The 16,368-nt window shown below is 54.0% G+C and overlaps 1 protein-coding gene across 1 annotated transcript in view; it reads right to left on the bottom strand.

Moving 5' to 3' along the window:
* Positions 1 to 7,511, bottom strand: part of TSPAN18 (tetraspanin 18) — a 148,075-nt gene extending 140,564 nt beyond the window's left edge. Inside the window, exon 1 of the mRNA XM_008701046.2 lies at positions 7,441 to 7,511. The gene's annotated coding sequence lies outside the window, so the exon portion shown is untranslated. The remainder of the gene's footprint in view (positions 1 to 7,440) is intronic.
* Positions 7,512 to 16,368: the final 8,857 nt, after the last annotated feature.

Here is a 16,368-nt window from a genome sequence, read left to right as displayed (position 1 = left end):
GGGAGGAAAGGGATTCAAATAGGGAATGAGTCTTTAGCGAGTATAGAGTTTCAGTTGTACAAGATGAAAAGAGCTAAGGGGATGGATGGTGGGGAGGGCCGCACAGCAACGGGAGTGTATTTAATACCACTCAACGTACACTTATAAATGGTTAAAGCGGTAAATTGTTTTTTAAAGATTTTATTTATTTATTTATTCAACAGAGATAGACAGCCAGCGAGAGAGGGAACACAGCAGGGGGAGTGGGAGAGGAAGAAGCAGGCTCATAGCGGAGGAGCCCGATGTGGGGCTCGATCCCATAACGCCAGGATCACGCCCTGAGCCGAAGGCAGACGCCTAACCGCTGTGCCACCCAGGCGCCCCGCAGTAAATTTTTTTTTAAGATTTTATTTATTTATGTGACAGAGGGACAGCCAGCGAGAGGGGGAACACAGCAGGGGAGTGGGAGAGGAAGAAGCAGGCTCCCAGCGGAGGAGCCCGATGTGGGGCTCGATCCCGGAACACCGGGATCACGCCCTGAGCCGAAGGCAGACGCTTAACAACTGTGCTACCCAGGCGCCCCAAAGCAGTAAATTTTATGTTATGTATATTTTACCAAAATTAAAAAAAATGGGGGGAAAATGAGCAATTGAGTCATGAGACGACATGGAGGGAGCTTAAAGGCATATTTCTTTTTTTTTTTCATTTATTTATGTATTTGAGAGAGAGAGAGAGAGCGTGCACACAAGCGAGTAACCCCCAGAAGTGCAGAGGGAGCGGGAGAGAATCCTCAAGCAGACTCCCCTCTGAGCACGGAGCTGGACGGGGGGCTCCATCTCAGGACCCTGAGATCGTGACCTGGGCCAAAATCAAGGGTCAGACACTTCACTGACTGAGCCATCCAGGAGCCCCTTAAATGCTTATTTCTAAGTGAAAGAAAGCCATTCTGAAAAGGCTGCACACTGTAGGATTCCAACTACAGGGCGTTCTGGAAAACGCGAAACTATGGAGACAGTAAGATCAGCAGCTTAGTGGGGAAGGAGGGACGGACTGGCAGAGCACCGAGGATTTCTAGGGCAGGGAAACTATCCTGCAGGACACGGTCGTGGTGGCTACCTGTCACGATACATTTGTCCAAACCCGCGGAATGAAGGCCCGCCACGAGCCGTGAAGCAGAGCGCAACCCACGGGCCTCGGGGGATACCAGTGTGTCAGCGCGGCCTCAGTGGGGTAACACAGGCACCGCGGTGCTGTGGGTTGTCCCTAGTGGGGAGTCTGCAGGTGACTGAAGATAGGGACACTATGAGAACCCCCTGCATTTGCCCGCAAGTTTGCTGGGAACCTCGAATGTTCTAGAACATAAAGTCTCAAAAAAAAAAAAAAAAGGCTTCAGGGTCCAGAGCTCAATCTCCTTCCTCCAGCCCATAGTGCCTTTCTAGCCTAACATAACCCTGCCCATGCCCCGGGGAGGGAGACCCCTTGGCGACCCCCAAGTCCCAGGGGATGACGTCACTCATGTCTTCCCGCATCAGCAGCTCTGGACAGATAATTAAAGCACCCCAGCCAACAGAACAGCACTGCCGGCTGGTTTGGGCTTTGCCCTTTATTTTTAGGCTGTTAATGACAATATATTATTTCACACTCTTAACTAATGAAAGAGGCACCTGGGCACAGCAGAATGATCGCCAGACCGGGTGAGAAGAACGACAGGCTAGACCCAGCTCTGACATACCCAATAGCTGCGTGACCTTGAGCAAGTCACTTCCCCTCTCTGTTGCTGACATGCATGTGATAACGGTGTTCCTACTTCCTCCTTCTTTGCCACACCTGGCCATTTGGCTTCAGCTGTGAGTCACAATGTGACTAGAGGTCGTTACCAAAAAAATAATAATAAGAAGAAAGCCTCTTAAGGGCATGTTCTCAGTCTTGCAGCAGGAGCCAGAAAGAAATGATTTGCTCCATCTTTAGATGAGGGAAATGAAGACTTATTAGTCCCTCTCCATGATGTCAAGGAGTCGTCACTCCACAGAAGGAAGGGGTCTGTCTGGCCTCGCCCTCATAGCTACCCGTGTCAGGGAAACAGAGCATCTCCCGGGGAAATCTCCACTGATTTTGTCTCCTACCAGGGACAAGGTTGTGTCCGGCCCTAGGATGAACTTTCTTGTGTAAATTTAAAACACTTGAAAAAGAAAGGAAGGAAAAGGTTTGGGATGGAAAGTATCCAAGAGGGCAGAAAAAGACCAGGTTGCTCTCACGAGTTACATATGCACACAGGGCTGGCCTGAGGCCAGAAAGTTCTGGCAGACGTTGGGCTGAGTGAGCAGGAAACTGGGGTGGTGAGAACCTGTCATCCTGTCCCCTCACACACGTGTCCCAGCCAGAGAGCGATGGGGAAGCCAGGAGGGAGAGGAGGCCCGGGGACTGGTGCCCCATCCTGGGCTGAAACTCAGGGTTGGCACCCCATCTGTCAGAATTGCGGAAAAATGAATGGTGGGGTTCCGATGGTACAGCTAATGATACCCACCCTTTCTGGAATGTTGCCTCCTTCCCCGGTGGTGGGCTACACACCTGATAGTCATCATCTCATTGAATCTCGACCATGAAGCCTGTAATTGCAATGACTGTCTTCATATAACAGGAGAGTAAACGGAGTTCTTTTGCCCAAGTAGCTAAATGAGAGAGAGCCCCGACATTCCTCTGGTGCCGAAGCTGTGCTCTCCCTCCTGAGTGAAACTGCCCCCTGATTTACAAACACTAGATGGAAAATGATGTCCATAGCAAGAGTGAATCCCTTTTCTACCTGGCCAAGAGGAAGATGGGAGCTTTACTCCAACCGGGATGCGGGAATCATTGGCCCCGATGCCACCGTGGCTGCATGAATAGAAGTAAAAGGTCTGGACCGAGGGAGGTGCTAGTCCCACCCACCTTGGCTGGAGTCAGAACACAGCCGGAGCTCCGGCCTTGGCTCTGAGGGCTGAACTACGGAAGTGTCCAATTCAGGCTAGAGCCCCCCCAGAGGAGGGTCAAGAGAACAGGAAGTCAGGAGTGCACTGAAACTGCGTCCTCGGAGGGAGGTAGAGGTAGCGATGACCTTTCAGCAGCAAAGGGTGAAGTGTGTGAAGTGGGGATGCCGGATAGCAGCCCGGAGGGAAGCAGGTGATGCTTCTTCTCTGCAGGCCCCCAAAGCAGATCTGGGGCAAGCGGACGGAGGGTACAAGGAAATACATTTCAACTCAGCAGAATAAGACACTTTAACCTGTCACAGCCCACCCAGGGCAGCCCAAGGCAGCACAGACTGCAAGGGAGGCCATGCGCCCCAAGTCCGCAGAGACAGGTGGACAGGAAACTGACAACCACGCGGCCGGTCCTGTGCGGTGGAGACTTTGCCAAGCGTTCGGTTGCCTTTAAGCCCCTCCCAGCCTTTGCGGAGCTGACCTGTTGACCCTCGCTCACCCCTCTGCACAAGCAGCAGAGAGTACTGACCTACCTCACAGAGGCAATGAGGGGCTTAGAGAGGTCAAGCAACCTGCCCAAGGTGACGCAGTGGAGCAGAGCTGGTGACGAGGACCCGCGTCTTCCTCCAAATCATACGGCGGGGGGCGGGGGGGGGCGCGGAGGGGAGGCAGGAGGTTAATCGAGCTCAGCTGGAACACCGGCTTCCATTCTCACCTTTGGCATCTCCAAGGCCTTCCCAGGATGCGGGAGGATCAGAACCTCTCCCTAACTTCTCTCAATTCCATCGTGATCTCTTTACCCCGATAACCATGGCTTTACTTCAGGGCTGCATTCTCTCCATGCTGCATTCCCCTAGATCATTCTGGAAGCCTCCCAACTGCCTTCATCTTCCTCGTAAAATCCAGGGACATTAGGTGGTACATTAGAATCACCAGGGAGCTTTAAAATATAGTAGGGCTCCTCTAAATTACACATAAAGTTATAGTAATCAAAACAGCATGGTATAGGCTTAAGGATAGATACAAAGACCAATGGATTAGAACTAAGAATCCAGAAACAAACCTATACACTTACTGATTTTCAATAAGAGTGCCAAGACTATTCAATGGGAAAAGAATAGTCCTTTCAACAAGTGGTGCTGGGAGAACTGGATAACCACATGCCAAAGAATGAAGTTGGGCCCCTACCTCACACCATATACAAAAATTAACTCAAAATGGATCAGTGACCTACATATAAGCACGGAAACCATAAAACTCCTAGAAGAAAACTAAGGGATAAATCTTTATGATTTGGATTTGGCAATGGATTTGTGGGTATGACACCCAAAGTGCGAACAACAAAAGAAAAAGTAGATAAACCGGAACCCGGGGATAGGTTCTCTTGGGGCAGCCAGGCTTCTGTCATCCCCTCCCCACCACCTGCTTCCTGCTGTCAGATTTCAGGAGGAGAAAGATCCCCACGCTTCCTAGAACCTGCCTTCACTGGCTCGCTCAGCCTGCTACAGAGCACTGGCTGGGAGACTGAAAACATCAGGGGACTTCTCTTTCCCCCTGAGCTCTGAATTCCGTGCAAAGCTGGGTGGAGAACGCAGAAGGAGGGTCACCATGAGTGTCACGGGGTGATGCTGTGAGTCCTGCAGGGGGCCTCGTGGATCCTGCGGGTACCTCTGTGGGTGCTCTGGGGCATCGCAAAGGTTGTACGGGTGCTGTCATCGGCAACACGGGAAGCCACCGGGCCACTGTGGGGTGTGGCTGTAGACATCGTGGGTGTAGAAGGGTGCCTGCCACATGGGCCCTGTGGGTGCTGTGGGGTGCTGTGGCCAACACACTGCCCTTGGGACAGGAGCCCTGTGTTTAGGTCCCAGTCTGACTGCTTTTTGGACATGAAACCTGGAATAATTTACCACTTTGCTGAATCCCAGCTATCCTCACCTATAAAGAGCTTATTAACGCCTGCTTCTTGGGGTGTGAGGAGGAGCAGCGGTTATCTACAGAAAGGATCCAGTAAATGTCGTCGGGACTGAAGCGCAAACCATGGGATAAAGCTCAGGAAAAGCCGTTCACACCCAAGGTGGCCCCACACCCCAGGGTGTCAGAACAGAGAGCTGACACAACCCAGGCCCCGCTCTCAGCCCTTTTTTAGACCACATGCGGAAAGAGGTATGTGTCTCCACGGTAACCTCCCTGTTTGGTCACAAACACCCAGCTCATCCATCCCAAGAGACCAAGACTCTTCAAGGGGGTCACCCTGGGAGGCCACATTATCCCGGGGGCTTCTGTCATTCAAAGCAAGCAGGAGGGTCCTGCTGGCGTGTTCCTCCCCGTCACAGCCACCCAGCGAGGTGCATGCCATCTGCCCATTTGGTAGATGAGAAAACTGAGACTCTGGACACCAAATCACTCCCCCGGAGTCAAACAGCTACCGAAGAGCAGAGTCCGCCAGTCGGGCCCCCAAGCCCAGCAGACATTTCCCACGACGGCACACGCTGCCTGCCTCCCGCTGCTGGTCCTGTGTTTTCCCCGTGACTCTACACCGATGTGTTTCCTAGCTAACCAGGGGGGCGAGGCCGAATCGCTTTGCTCCCCTGCCACCTTCCTGGAGGTAAACCGAGAACAAAAGCACCCTTGCTGCTTTTCTCTGTACTTAAAGAGATTCCTGCCTCTCGCGCACCGAGGCCCGTGGCTTCGCCTGATGGAGACACATCCGTGGCAGAAAAGTCCTGGGGACATGAAGCTTTTCCTGGCTCGCTTCAGCGCCTTCTCCTGATTAAGAAAAGCGTGTGGGATCCTGGCGCTGCGATAGGCAGCGGCTTCCTGTGGGGAGCCGGGCGGGCCGCCAGGAGGCTGACGGTTGAGACTCCCACCCGGGCAGCCGGCAGGGCGGGGTGAGCCGCACGACACATGGGCCTCACGCTCCTCCGCCGCTGTCTCCCCGGGGCCCCGCCTGGCCTTGCGTTATCTGCCTCTGGGAGCCAGCCACCGTGCCTCGGATTCCGGCCTGACACCTCCTGGCCGCCCGCCGCACACTCCAAAAGTGAAAGGATGAGCCCAGAGGCCGGGGAGGTATCAGATCGGTGGCTGGTAAAGTGGCCCAGAGGCAGCTGGAACCGTAGATGGCATCACCCGGCTGGGCGCAGCACCCCACAGTGCGCACGCGCCATCGACCCTCAGAGCAGCAGTCTTGGGGTGGGAAGGCGGGCTGGGGGGAAGGATCTGTACCTCCTTCATCTCCTCTTCTCCCCAAGACAACCCCATGGCTAGGGTTATGCTCCCACTTTAGAGGTCAGAAAACCAACACCTGCAGAGATGTCACGATGAGCCCAAAGTCTAGGATAAGGAAACAAATCATTTTTAAGTCCTATCAAGCAATGTGATTTCACGAGGTGACTCTGGCTTAAAGGATGTTAACCTTAAGATTCAAGTCACAGTCACTCAAAGGAAAATACACGAGAATTGTAGGGTTGTTTAGACAGGGCTTCAAATCTCCACCGTATCTCACTCGCTGCTGTGTGACCTTGAGCAAGTTACGTAACATCTCTGAGGACTGGTTCTCTCCTCTCTAAGATGGACGTGATTTTAGTGCCAAGACCACAGGGCTGTTAAGAGGACTGAATGGACGGTGCGGGGCTTGTGCCTAGCACAGCGCCTGGCATACAAAAGCCCTTAGTCAGTGTTGGTTGATCTGATGCTTCCCGTCAGCCAGGCCTCAAACTCAGTCCATCTACACCTCAGACTCTGGGGTCTTTCCACCAAGGGTCTGAGGCATCCTTTGGCCAAGACTGGCAGTCAAATCTCCTGAGTTTCCAAATGCCCCTCCTCTCCACAGCCTTTCCCAAGCTTCGACCCCCTCCCTGCTTCCCTGCTGCCTCACCACACCCATCACTTCCTCTGGTTCAGCCCGGGGCTGGGAACCTCAGAAACGGAGGCCATGAGGCCTGGGACTGAGATTCAAGTCACTACTGCCCATTCTACCGATGAGAAAACGAGGCCCCATGAGAGAAATGGCTTCTAAGGACTCTTGAAGCACAATGGTGGTACAGACTGGGCCAGACGACAGATGTCCTGGCTCTTCATTCGGAAATCTTCCATGAGGCCACACAGCCCATCACCAGTCCTGGAATTGCAGGCAGCCCAAGAAGCTTCCAGAACCCAAAAAGCAAACCTCCCTTGGAGGGCTCACTGCCTCCATGCTTCAACCCTCACTTCCTGGACTGACCCTGAGGAGCAACCATGATGGGTAGCCCACTCATGGGGCGGCTGCCAGCCCCAGTGAGACCCCACCTTGGCTCCAGCCTCTCTCTCCTCACGCCTCAGCTGTGCTTGCCAACCCTGAACAAATGTCTGAGGTGGGGAAAAGAGGGAAGCCGCCCTTTGCTTGCCCTGCCCAGCTGACAGCTCTCTCATTTGGCAATGGAGGGTTTGTTGAGTAGAAAGAGAAGAGGAGAGAAGATCAGACTCTTATTTGAATAAGATGCTGCCACGTTGCCATGTGGCCAGATCATACCTCTTTCAACTGGCGTCTGTTCCTTCCAGGAGAGTGAGAATTCTCTTGAGGTGTCTTCTGATGGCTTCAGGTAAACTCTAGAAGGAGAAGAGAGAGACATAAATTTTAAAAAGGCAACAGCTAGTGGGGCCTGTGGCTGCTGGGGGCCACCTCAGTTCAGGTGCGCGCCCGCCCCCTGGTTCCTGCTCTCTCCTTCCGGCTCTGCAGGCGCAGAAGCCAGACAGGGCAGCCGCGGCCAGAAAGCCAGAACTAAGCACCCGGCCCCTCGGAGGCTTCCAGGATGGCGTCCCCAGAGCCTGCGGATTGGCACGTTTTCAGTCTTCCAAAATCAGCCCAGAAGCCTGTACAGTGCGCACGTGATGACATCATGCCCGCTAATCACAACAACACATCACATTGCTTTGCTTCTGGCGAGAACATTACCAACTCGTCACCGAAACTCCTTTCTCCTCAGGCGGAAAAAAGGCCTTCTGAGTAATTGTGAAAATGTGAAGGAGAATTAATCATTGCTTAATGAATGCAGGCTTTGGGGGCAGACCAACACTTTCCAGATCTGGTATCCATGAAGAGATAAATAATAAGAGGATAGGTCTACGGTAGTGAAAAAAAACAACTCAGCCCCAGAGTGCAGGGCCCAGAAGTCCGGCCTCTCCCCCACTTCCTCTCTGTCAGTTTGACGGAGAGCCCCCAGGTCACAGGAGAAGGATCAAATTCGCCACGTCCAGGCCACATACCTGCCAGCCATGGCTGAGGCCAGTCCTGGGGGCTGGCTTGTTCACACGCACAGCTGAGGAACAAAAGAGCAAAGCTGCCAGTGCAGATGGGACAGCCGAGTCCCCTGACCCCCAAATCTCCCAGACTCCCGCCCCCCAGGACCGGCCGCACAGTAGAAGCCCTGGTCAAGTTTCACGTTGTCTACTTGCCCAAGGCGGTAATGCTGAAACGGGGCAGATCCGGGACCAGAAGTCAGGTCCGTGACAGGTCGAAACTGGCATCAGTACCACGTCCACAGGGGGAGAGACGCGGCCACGAGAGCAGTGAGCTCTAGGTCTGCTCTACGGATCCTAGCTCAGTGCACATTGCGCGTAACTTCTCAGGACTCCCTGCCAACCGATGGGGAACAGGGCTTGGCCAGAGGACGTGACCCCAGTTGGCTATCTTTGCCTCCAAAGTCTACCCAGGCAGAGTAGACCCAGGGAACCTCACATCTCATGCAGCAGACGAAGGTTACAATCAAAGGAATTCATGATTTATATACGTACACATGTCCATATCCATCTGTAGACAAAGACAGGCACCTGTCGGTAGGGAGACGGGGGTATACGTATACAACTGATCGCAGCTACAAAAGTGAACGTTCTTCCTCATCCGTCCACCGTATTTAACAGAACCATTGCAAAATCTTTGTAACACGACCCTCTAGGCTTTATGCTGTGTAACCCCTTACGCGTGTGTGTGTATGTGTGTGAGAGCACGTGACTGCATGGGCCCCCATGGAGCTGGTGTGTCTCTTTACACAAATGCAATCTTACCACACACGTTCTGCACCCCCAGCTAGCAGCTGCTCTCATGTCTGCCCATGGATCTGAAAAACTACAGATCTTCCTGGGTCTTCTGCCTCCTCATAGGTGTGGACCATCATTTATTTCTCTCCCACCTTCAATATGCGGGGTATTTCCACTCCTAGCCGTTACAACCTTGTTGCCACCATCCCCTTCCCAGTTACATTGCCGTGTGGGAATGTTCTAGCAAGTCCACAACCCGGATGCCTGGAAGTGGGATGGCGGGGCAGGGGTTCTGCACATTCCACATTTGAATAGCTTCTGACAAACCACTTTCCCCAAATAGTGGATCAATTACTCCCCGAAACAGCAGGACAGAAGGAGCCTCCTTTTCTTGGGTGTAAATTTGCACCCAGAGCTCTTCTGCCTGCCGAGTTGTCTTTCTGGTCACCTTCCAGGAGCCGGGAAGGCCGAGTCCCCCAGACAAAGGGAGGCATTTGTATCTTGGCTCCCACAAGACGGCCACTGCTCCGCTGCCTGGGGACGTGTCTGAGGAACTCGGGCCCACCTGAGCCGGGAACTACATTTACGGGCTCGGAACTGATAATGAGCTTTTATGAGCTCTGGGGACCACGAGGAACACGTATTAATGTCAAGCGTGCCCCTCAGCCACGCAGCCTGGGTGAATGTCACACATTAACAAAATTAAAGGCTGCAGCCACGTCGGGAAGGAGCTGCAGGCTGCGTGTCAGGCAGCGTGGGCCGGGCCTGTCAATAATAAAATTACTTTCCAGGCTTTGCACTCCTGAGCCCGAAGCTGTCTCCCGTCTTCGATGGAATTCTGCCTTGCTGCAGCCGGAGAGGAGATTAGTTTATTACCAGTCTGCCAGGAAAGGCAAAACCCAGCACTAATCCTAATTCCCATTTAAGCAAACCTGCATTATGTGAGGGAAACCAGCTGGGCTCAGAATTTCTTCCCCCTCCCCGGAGATCTCATTCCATCCCTCTCCTCTCTGAGGAGGACGAGAGGGGGGTCACCACAGATGTCAGAGCGGGAGCCCTCCTGGGAGCGGGAAAAGAATCCCAGGGTTTTGGGCCAAGAGGGGGAAAGGCCTGGGTAACAAGAGGCTGCATCAGAAGACGATGGGCTGGGAGACGGTGCTCACCATGGACCCGGTCGTCCCCGGCTATGGGAAGGAAAAGCCACCACCCTCCCAGCCCCAGGCTCGCTCTTGCCTTGAACAAAGATGCCCTGAGATCCTGAGTCCACCTCTGACGAGCTCTGGCTCTGTGAGCATGTGACCTCCCTGCTTCAGGCCTCAACGCCTCATCTGGGAAACCGCTAACCACAGCTGATAGTTCCTACGATGTTGTGAGGATCACGTGAAAAATGGACAGACAGGACCCCGGAGAGCCCGGCACACACCACCCTGTTTCTTGAATTAAGATTCCTCGGGTTGGGGGCGCCTGGGTGGCACAGCAGTTAAGCATCTGCCTTCGGCTCAGGGCGTGATCCCGGCGTTATGGGATCGAGCCCCACATCAGGCTCCTCCGCTAGGAGCCTGCTTCTTCCTCTTCCACTCCTCCTGCTTGTGTTCCCTGTCTCACTGGCTGTCTCTATCTCTGTAGGATAAATAAATAAAAAATCTTAAAAAAAAAAAAAAGATTCCTCGGGTTGTAACAACACCGTTATTTGATCGCCTCGCTTAGTTAATTACGACACGGCCCTTCGTGCATGACATGTCCTGGTTTCGGAGACCTTAACATAGAAAAAATAAAACAAAGGGTGCCTTGAAATCCACGAAATAAAGGAGGCACTCGATCAAGGGCAGGACACGGGATGCCTAGTAGCCAAGTTCTCCTGTTGTCTAAGGTCTAGCTCAAAACTTTTATCTTCTTCCTTCCGAGCAAAGCAAAGCTGCTGTGTGTGTGGGAAACCAGCCCTCGGTGTGTAAGACAAATCCTGAGAGGTACTTCGGTGTCCTGGATGAGACCCAGCCGAGGGGCTCGAATCTCTAGGTAGATGTTTCCCGCTCTAGTTTTAAACCGAAACGGACCCCACGTACACACTGGTAAATGCGCCACGAGGACACAGCCTCCTGAGCCTTCACGAACTCAGCACCCGCGTGACGCGCCCACATCCCAGACTCCTCTCTGGTTTCCCAGCCCTTGTTTCTCCCAAGTCACCCGTGACCCTCCTCCTTCGCGGCCCCTGCCTGTCCCTGCCTGGGCTGAGCCTGACCGTTGCCCGTCGGCTTGCTGCAAACGGGTTCCTGGCTGGTCCACTAGCCTGCGGCCTTGTTCCCTCCAAACCGCCCTCTCGTTTGCTGTCAGACTGAGCCCACAGAGGTGTCTCTCTCTTGCTTCAGTGGGTCCCCTGGCTTCCCTTTGCCTATACACAGGCCTTTGATCATCTGAGCCCCACTTGTCCTTTCCAGGCCCTTCGGGTCCCCACAATACGCACAGACCCCACAGTCAAACTGAACTCACTGGGACCCACATGCCCCACCGGCATGCTCGGCCCAACCTCACTGCTGCTCACTTCGCCTGGCAGTCCCTTCTTCCTTTCCCAACCCTGAACTCTGCCTCCCCTTCCACTCTCCAAAACACCTGGCCAACTCCTACTCATCCTTCAAAACCTTCCTTCAGTATCTCCTCTGAGAAACCTCCCCAGGGCTCCACAGGCAATGATTAGTCACTGTTCTCTGGGCTCCAATAACAATGTGTGTGTGTAGGTAGTCAAGTCAGCATCATACGATTTCTCTCCTCTACCAGACTATGAGTTCCTCAAGGATAGGGATGGTCCTTACTGCCTCTGAGGTCCCAGTTCCTGACTCAGCAAATAAAGCTGGATGGATGGATAGCTGCTAGGATTGATGGATGGATGGAGGAGGAGAGAACGGATCTATAAAAGAGCTTGAATGGTGGGAGGGAGGAAATGGGTCATAGTTAGTTGCAGGAATGGATGAATAGCAGGGATGGATGGATGGATGGATGGATGGATGGACGGATGGACACACGCATGGAGGGATGGATAATAGCAGGGACGGAGGAATCAGGGATGGATACACGGCCAGGTGGAAGGGGAACGCATCTATAAAAGGACGGGTGAAATGAACAGCGGGAAGACGGAACTAGGTTAACAGGAGGAGAGAAGGAATAAATGACTCAACCACTTGTATAATTTTCTCTGGACCCTGGAGGGCTGAGCCTCCGGCAGCTACAGGCAGGGCCTTGCTTTCTCCCTCTAGAGTTTATGGATCTGTGCAGAGACCACTCGCTCGAACATCGGCAGCCCCCCGCTCTGCCCATCTCACCTCACTGCCCTAGCTGTGGACCCACAAGATGAGGCCTCAGGAAGGAGGGGTCAGAGTTACGTCTTGCCTTGGTCTTGATCCTGGCGGTGCAGACCAGTGCTACAAGGAGATCGAAGTTTCCCTGTGTCTGAGTCCAGCCCCAGCCTGTGGAGCAGGCGGTTTGCCAGCCACTGGACAGGTTTGCGGGAGGCCAACTGTGTGGTCTGGAGCGGATGGATGGCTGCTGATGGGGGTGGCATCCTCCCTTGCAAAAATGCCATTTGGGGGACCCTAAAATGGCCAAAGGGCCAGGCGACAAGGACAGCAGGGCACCCTTTGGATGGTTACCTGTGAGAGGACTTCTGGGAGAACAAAGTGCCTCTAGAGCCTGCTGTCTGTCTGCAGCGTGGGGCAGAGCAGGCTGCAGGTGGGGAGCCCTCAGCACTGAAGGGTGGGCCACAGACCAGGCTTTCATGGCCCACAGGCCTGGGTTTGAATATCAGCGATGCCAAGGTCACAGGTGACCTTGGCAAAGTTCCTTATCCCTCTAACCCTCAGGTTATTCACCTGCAAAGCGTAGACAATCACAGTCCTCCCCCACTGGCCTGAGCTGGGGGTCAGCAGAGCTAACGGGCTGTGCGTGATTCCCACGGGGCCCGGCACTAGCAGGTGTTTGATCAATAGAGAACACGGGAATTACATAAAACAGAGTCTGCTGCCACTTTCTGGGAAAGGGGTAGTGGCCATGATCAGTGGTTCCAAGTGATACTCTCCAGACCCTTCCCTCTCTCCCTCGGGGGTCCGCACGAAGAACAGATGGAGTTTATGTGTCATACACACCGTAACGCTTAGCTCATGGCAGCCAGACTTGCTCATATTTTATACATTACACTCCCAGGTGATGTGGAAGATCACTGATTTACGGTTGGTGTCCTAGAACCGCAAGTCGGTAGGAGTTTAGGGGAGGTGAAAGGACGTCTTCCTGGAAGAGGCAGCAAGGACAGAAGGGAGGGAGGGAGGGAGGTGATCAGCCCAATGGTAAGTCTTTTACTGGCTAGCTCCTGCCAGCAATGCCTCTCTCCTGTGCTTTACGCTCCCCTCACTTGCTTGCTCTCTCTCTCTCTCTCCACTCCTTCCCCCACCTCTGCCCCTCTCAGCCTCTCTCTGTCTGCCCCCCACCCATGTTAGCCACCCTACATCTCTCCCTGGCTCCTAGGTGGAACAGCCATCCTTCTGAGCCCCCTGACCACAGAGACGCTTGGTCATGTGCCCCAAGAAGCCCGGAGGCCAGCTCAGCCTTGGCCCCTCTCCCCCCACGATGCCAGCCTGGGCCACTGCCAGCCAGATGCATGGCATGTTGACAGATAAAAGTGCTGCAGTTTATGGCCCCAAAGCAAAGCCTGGGCTTTGTGTTGCTGTATTTTAAATTGGCAATGCAGGGGGGTGATGTGGGGGTAGGGAGAGGAAGAGGAGCCAAGACACGTTTGGGGATGAGTTCCTGCTGGGTTCGGTGACTCAACAACGATCCTCACCCCACCCCCACCCCCCACAGCCCGCAGCCCTTACTGCAGCCACCTGCCCTAGCCCGCTTTGCCTTGGTCTCTGCTTCCTCTCCACCTGCCCTTGACTCGATGCGGGAGGGAGAGCGCTTCTCTGCGCTGCCTGCCCTGTCATTCAGCCCCACCACCCTCTGTTTCCATAATGAGTCCCAGAACGGGCCTGCTACGTGTGCCCCAGGGTCACAGTGGGGCTGAGGTGGGAACCCTGACATCCTCAGAAAAACTGGGATATTTTTTTCTTTTTTTCTTTTTTTTGGCTTGGGTATAGAGGGCCACTCCCTGATTGGAACTGGGCACCGCGCATAAGGCGCTGGCCCCTCTAGCAAAATCTCTGGACCCCGCCGGTAAGGAATCTGAGTCCATCTGAGCCCATGAGCTCTGGGTAGCTTGCGGAGGGTAGTAGGGCCAGGGAAGAGGGCATATGCAACCCCATAAATCAACACGAGAAGCTGCTTATTTCTCCGTGCAGCCGTCACTAGTAATCATCATCTCCCCTGTCCCTGCATTCCCATCATGTCTGGGGGTTCCCGAAGACGGGCAAGCCAGGGTCTCTCGTGACCTCCCCCGGAGCACCTGCGGGAGACAGACACCTCCAGAAGGCTCACCTGACCATGAAGAACGTGTGGCCTCTGGGAGCCTGAGACCCACTTGTCTCCAGTGGGCACAGCCCTGCACTTGCCGCCTCTTTGTCCTGCCTGGAAGCATTTTCTCATCACCTGAAGGAGGCAAGGACAAGGGCTGTCCATCCCCTGGAGCTCTCTTTTCCTTTTGATCTTTGCTCTCCCTCCTACACTCTTCCCATTTCTCAGATGAGGAAAGGGAGCCAGAGACACAGCAGATTTACATAAGTAAACATGGGTGCACTGCTCATGGAAAAAGGAAAACAGAAAGCATACATGATTCTAGCAACCACGTCTGCCAAGTAAGGCTCACTCATTCTCATGACGGGTCCCCAGCAGATCGGCCGGGCGAGTGCCCAGCATCCCGGACCTGGGTGTTTGGTGCCACAGCGACCTGGAGGAACCTGCTGGTTTAAGGCTCCTATCACTGACGGTGGAGCCTGGCACCCCCACCCCACTGATTCCACTGTGCCGTCTACACAAACAAAAAAGGAAAGATGTGAGCTCTCTAACTCTTCCACCCAGTGGCCAGGGTCCTCCCATCCCTAGCAAAGGAAGGAGCCGATGCTCAGAGAGGTCCAGCCACTTGTCTACAGTCACAGAGCCAAACCGGGCCAAGAGAGGACCAGAGCCCAGGATTTTGCCTGCACCCAAAGTCCCTGGAGCCCCTTTGCTGAGTCCAGCCTGCACTGGGCTGTCCCCATCGTGTCTGTGCTCTGGAGCATGCATCTAGAGCTTCTCAAGCCACTGGCTGCTTGCACAAAGATACCTGGGCTTCCAAAGATTGCAACAACAGCCCAGCGCTTCTAGCACACGGGTCAAGAACAGCAGATGTCTTAAGGCTGAAGTTGACTTTGCTAGGAGTCATGAGTGTCTCAACGTGTTCCAGACCTTGAATCCCACGTGGATCCTCCCTGCGGTCTTATGCATCCAGGAGCGCCTGTCCAAGGGTTTCTGCCTCGGAGAGGAGCAGTTTTAAAAAGCCACACGACAGTAATAGAGATGTTTCCAAACGGGCCACCCTGCAGCTAGCAAGGAGGCCAAAAGCTGAGAACTTGTAACTGGAGCTGAGTGAAGGGGCCAAGCCCACAACCCACAGCAGCTTCCCTCCAAAACCTGGGGCTCTGGGGCTTGTCATTCAGACTTTATAGCCCTCCACCCCCGCTTACTTGCCTGCCTGCCTGCCTGCCTGCCTGCGGTGGGATCCAGGAAAAGGGCACCCCACGTGTCTCTTAATTCTTCTCCTTGCTCAAGTCCATGTAAATATATTCTAATGCAGAGAAGGGTCTGCGGGAGGTAAGACCGCAGAGTCATTAGCATTTTGATGGGTTTTCCCAACACGTGGAACAAGAGCAGTTTAAAATTCATAGTGTGGAGATTAATCCCAGACCTGCCTCTCCCTCCCCAGCTTGAGGTGGCCAAGAACTTTTTACCCCTTGAAAATCTTGATTAGGAAAGAAAGCTAGGAACTCAAGTCAGGGGAGTCCTACCGAGAAGAGTTTTCTAGACTGCGTGTGGAAGGCCTTCTAAACACAATTATTTGACAGAAGCAGGGATAAGGGCCGAGAAAACACACTGCTTGGGCACTGGGTTCTTCCAGAAGGGCCCAGCCGAGCCCGACAGGAGTGCCAAGGGCACATTTGTCTCTCCTCAGTGACACAGGCCAGGCCCTTTACCATCCCCGTTCGCTCAGTCAGCAAGCATCCCCAAGGGATCACCATGTGCCACAGAGCAAAGGCTTAGAGGAGAAGGAGCAGGAAGACATAAACTCAGCAAATCCCTGATCTCAAGAAATTCAGTCTAGATGGCGAGGGAGAGAGAAAGAGAGAGAAATGTGGATGAATCGAAGAAAATGTGGTGAAGGAGGGGGCAAGAGCAGCTGTCCTGGGACCCCGAGGTGGAGGGGGCCTCTGCCAGCTGGGCGTAAGAGCAGGTCTCACCCTTTGGGGGC

The sequence above is a fragment of the Ursus maritimus genome, unplaced genomic scaffold (genome assembly GCF_017311325.1).
Source record: "Ursus maritimus isolate PB19 unplaced genomic scaffold, ASM1731132v1 scaffold_23, whole genome shotgun sequence".
Classification (NCBI taxonomy): domain Eukaryota; kingdom Metazoa; phylum Chordata; class Mammalia; order Carnivora; family Ursidae; genus Ursus; species Ursus maritimus.
Note: the sequence above shows the minus strand (reverse complement) of the source record. Positions and strands in the feature narration are given on the sequence as shown.